Source organism: Schistocerca gregaria, unplaced genomic scaffold (assembly GCF_023897955.1).
Source record: "Schistocerca gregaria isolate iqSchGreg1 unplaced genomic scaffold, iqSchGreg1.2 ptg000483l, whole genome shotgun sequence".
Lineage (NCBI taxonomy): Eukaryota > Metazoa > Arthropoda > Insecta > Orthoptera > Acrididae > Schistocerca > Schistocerca gregaria.
The window spans coordinates 1,530,001-1,535,000 of NW_026061892.1; the positions used below are offsets into that span (position 1 = coordinate 1,530,001).

The 5,000-nt window shown below is 51.1% G+C and overlaps 1 non-coding gene across 1 annotated transcript in view; it reads right to left on the reverse strand.

Moving 5' to 3' along the window:
* LOC126313492 (small subunit ribosomal RNA) overlaps positions 1-646 on the reverse strand; it is a 1,893-nt gene extending 1,247 nt beyond the window's left edge. The window contains exon 1 of the ribosomal RNA XR_007555180.1: positions 1-646. This exon is cut by the window's left edge and continues 1,247 nt beyond it. This is a non-coding gene — a ribosomal RNA (small subunit ribosomal RNA).
* Between the last annotated feature and the right edge of the window lie 4,354 nt (positions 647-5,000).

Genomic DNA, 5,000 nt, shown 5'->3' on the forward strand with positions numbered 1-5,000 from the left:
GAGCTTTTTAACCGCAACAACTTTAATATACGCTATTGGAGCTGGAATTACCGCGGCTGCTGGCACCAGACTTGCCCTCCAATAGATACTCGTTAAAGGATTTAAAGTGTACTCATTCCGATTACGGGGCCTCGGATGAGTCCCGTATCGTTATTTTTCGTCACTACCTCCCCGTGCCGGGAGTGGGTAATTTGCGCGCCTGCTGCCTTCCTTGGATGTGGTAGCCGTTTCTCAGGCTCCCTCTCCGGAATCGAACCCTGATTCCCCGTTACCCGTTACAACCATGGTAGGCGCAGAACCTACCATCGACAGTTGATAAGGCAGACATTTGAAAGATGCGTCGCCGGTATGAGGACCGTGCGATCAGCCCAAAGTTATTCAGAGTCACCAAGGCAAACGGACCAGACAAGCCAATCCGATTGGTTTTGATCTAATAAAAGCGTCCCTTCCATCTCTGGTCGGGACTCTGTTTGCATGTATTAGTTCTAGAATTACCACAGTTATCCAAGTAACGTGGGTACGATCTAAGGAACCATAACTGATTTAATGAGCCATTCGCGGTTTCACCTTAATGCGGCTTGTACTGAGACATGCATGGCTTAATCTTTGAGACAAGCATATGACTACTGGCAGGATCAACCAGGGAGCTGCGTCAACTAGAGCTGAGCAGCCGGCCGCCCGGGAGTGTGTCCCGGGGGCCCGCGCGAACACGCAAGCGTCCGCTCAATTATTCTGCAAACAGGAGGAGGCCGAGCTCCCCTGCACGATACACCTCGAAACCCTCTCAGGTCCCGGCGGCGCGCAGCGCCGTCCTAGGTACTTGGTCGGTTTCGAGAGAGGCGCAATCACCCGGAGTTAGGCGAGTAGACGGTTTTAGTGCGAACACCCTTGCTCCCAACTGAGCTTGCCGCTGCCGACAGAGGCCCGGGAGCGTGCTGTCGTGGCATTGCCGGCGGGAGACAACACGCGCCACCTATGGTGACCGGCAGCTCCAACGCCAGCGCCACACAAGGGCAAAGCCCCACTTGGGTGCAGAAGCGAACTCTCCCAGCACAGCGCACGCGCCAACACGTCCGCACAACTGCGATACAAACCACCTGCGAGAACCGCTGGGGCGACCGAGCAGCAGACGGCGTCGCGGCGCCGAGTGCCAGGCGGCGGCGCATCCTCAACGCACACAGTCCTCAATCAGACCAGCACACTGCAGATGTCCACCGCGCTTCGCACCGGGCTCGGCTGAACCAACTTTGGCCGCCAGGCGCCGCGTGCAGGGTGCGCCGCAGCGTAGCTGCGCCGCCTGCCGGGCCCGTCTGCTGGCGCTCCTGCCACTCGGCGCCCCCCACCAGCCGGCTGTTGCGCGTGCGCCCACGCAGCGCGCGGCCAACACGCCGGGCGGCCCCCCTTCACCGGCCGGGAACAGTCCCACGAAGCCACCGCCGCGTATCGCTTCATACCCACATAGGCCTAGTCACGTGTGTGGATGTGGCGGGTACCGCTGAAACAACCGGTTAATAGCTGTACCGATCGTCGCCATCACAGATTCACCTCCAGCGTGAACCGCTCAACAACGGATTTCCAGTTCATTTGCGTATCTTGGGCAGTAAACGTAGATGTCCACCTACATTTGCGAATTCAACAATTCTTGCATGCCAGGATGTCATGTGTCACGACACACTACATCAGACCACATACACACTGCGACATGTGCAGAAGAGAACACGTGGAAGGTGGCCCGCGCACGTATGCGATGTCCCTTCCGCGATCCACTGTCAACCGGCATCTGCGGCATGTCCCAGATATGGAACGCGGTCCACCAGGGTAGCACTTTGTGTGAGGCAATACGACAAAGTCGGAATACACGCGTCACTACATCAGACGGCTCACGCTGACCTGACCTGACCTGACCTGACTCACCGCACCACCACCCCCAGCGACCCAGGGTGACATACAATGCGTTCGTACGTTCCTCCCACACGCCTCTACGGCGTACCACAGTGCAACCTAGCTGTTATTGGGAGACGAGACAAGTAGCATCGAGCACAACATATGGAAATTGAGATTCGACACCGTTGGGCACAGCCAGCGTACGGTCACACGTATCACACTACTTCACTCTGTACGTAACGACCGATGATCGGTACAGCGTGTGGGTTACGCGTACGACATCAGCGGACAATGGACACAGACCATACCACGACGTACACTGAGGGCGTCGACATCTGAATGCAACTGAACAGCTGCGAGGCTCATTTAACACTCAAACGCCAAACCGACCAGCTTGAGTTAGGTTAAGGGACAACGTGGGTTAGGTTAAGGGACAACGTGGGTTAGGTTAAGGGACAACGTGGGTTAGGTTAAGGGACAACGTGGGTTAGGTTAAGGGACAACGTGGGTTAGGTTAAGGGACAACGTGGGTTAGGTTAAGGGACAACGTGGGTTAGGTTAAGGGACAACGTGGGTTAGGTTAAGGGACAACGTGGGTTAGGTTAAGGGACAACGTGGGTTAGGTTAAGGGACAACGTGGGTTAGGTTAAGGGACAACGTGGGTTAGGTTAAGGGACAACGTGGGTTAGGTTAAGGGACAACGTGGGTTAGGTTAAGGGACAACGTGGGTTAGGTTAAGGGACAACGTGGGTTAGGTTAAGGGACAACGTGGGTTAGGTTAAGGGACAACTTGAGTTAGGTTAAGGGGCAACTTGAGTTAGGTTAAGGGGCAACTTGAGTTAGGTTAAGGGACAAATTGAGTTAGGTTAAGGGACAAATTGAGTTAGGTTAAGGGACAACTTGAGTTAGGTTAAGGGACAACTTGAGTTAGGTTAAGGGACAAATTGAGTTAGGTTAAGGGACAACTTGAGTTAGGTTAAGGGACAACTTGAGTTAGGTTAAGGGACAACTTGAGTTAGGTTAAGGGGCAACTTGAGTTAGGTTAAGGGACAAATTGAGTTAGGTTAAGGGACAAATTGAGTTAGGTTAAGGGACAAATTGAGTTAGGTTAAGGGGCAACTTGAGTTAGGTTAAGGGGCAACTTGAGTTAGGTTAAGGGACAAATTGAGTTAGGTTAAGGGACAAATTGAGTTAGGTTAAGGGACAAATTGAGTTAGGTTAAGGGACAAATTGAGTTAGGTTAAGGGACAAATTGAGTTAGGTTAAGGGACAAATTGAGTTAGGTTAAGGGACAAATTGAGTTAGGTTAAGGGACAACTTGAGTTAGGTTAAGGGACAACTTGAGTTAGGTTAAGGGACAACTTGAGTTAGGTTAAGGGACAACTTGAGTTAGGTTAAGGGACAACTTGAGTTAGGTTAAGGGACAACTTGAGTTAGGTTAAGGGACAACTTGAGTTAGGTTAAGGGACAACTTGAGTTAGGTTAAGGGACAACTTGAGTTAGGTTAAGGGACAACTTGAGTTAGGTTAAGGGACAACTTGAGTTAGGTTAAGGGACAACTTGAGTTAGGTTAAGGGACAACTTGAGTTAGGTTAAGCGATAATCTGGTACAGCCACAGTTAGGTTAAGCGATAATCTGGTACAGCCACAGTTAGGTTAAGCGATAATCTGGTACAGCCACAGTTAGGTTAAGCGATAATCTGGTACAGCCACAGTTAGGTTAAGCGATAATCTGGTACAGCCACAGTTAGGTTAAGCGATAATCTGGTACAGCCACAGTTAGGTTAAGTGATAATCTGGTACAGCCACAGTTAGGTTAAGCGATAATCTGGTACAGCCACAGTTAGGTTAAGCGATAATCTGGTACAGCCACAGTTAGGTTAAGCGATAAACTGGTACAGCCACAGTTAGGTTAAGCGATAAACTGGTACAGCCACAGTTAGGTTAAGCGATAAACTGGTACAGCCACAGTTAGGTTAAGCGATAAACTGGTACAGCCACAGTTAGGTTAAGCGATAAACTGGTACAGCCACAGTTAGGTTAAGCGATAAACTGGTACAGCCACAGTTAGGTTAAGCGATAAACTGGTACAGCCACAGTTAGGTTAAGCGATAAACTGGTACAGCCACAGTTAGGTTAAGCGATAAACTGGTACAGCCACAGTTAGGTTAAGCGATAAACTGGTACAGCCACAGTTAGGTTAAGCGATAAACTGGTACAGCCACAGTTAGGTTAAGCGATAAACTGGTACAGCCACAGTTAGGTTAAGCGATAAAGTTGGTTAAATTTGGTATTGTGTGGGAAGGGGGCAGAGAGAGAGGGGGGGGGTGGATAGTGGTGGCAGTACGCGGATGCCTGAGTCACCGTCAGATACGTCACGTCGGTTCGATGCTTGTAGCAAGAGGCTGGCGGATGTGTGTCTCTCACTTCTGCAATTTTTCATGTGGTATAACACGAGGGCGGGGGATGATATTTGGTGCCCCTCTGTGTAGGATGTGTGTTGGTGGTGTTGATTTATCTGAGCAATGGTAGTTGTCGGAGGAGTGGGGTATTGTGCTTTTATAGGTGGACCTACTGCTCTGGTTATCATAGTGTCGACGGTGCAATGTGGCAGAGAGGATGCACTCGACATTGTCGCATTCCAGATGTTTACGTATTGTGTGTCTCCGTTGCAGGCCGAGAGTGGTGCATGTTCGAGTGTCTGGCTGACGTGCGATTCACGTTGTGTGCCCAGTCTTACAGCACGTATAGGGACATTCGCATAAATCATCTATATGTGGCCTTGCATCATTTACTAAGCAGTGCCGTGAGACGACCGAACTATTAGGAAAGTACTGATGTACCGCATAATGTTTACCTTCCACCACACGGCGAGTATCGACTCTGCCCAGCGTTGCCACCGCAGGCAGCGGTCACCGTCACCATTGTGCGGCGGAACGGAACATCTATATCCTCAGAGGAGCACTCTTTGCCGCCGGGCGTCACGTCTCGCGGCCTGCCGGCCAGCGCCCATGACGAACTTACTGCATGTATAGGGACAGCGGGAATTTGGCATACTTGATATAACTCTTCATGAGGCGCAAGATATAGGGGTGGATTGCAACTTACGACTGCGA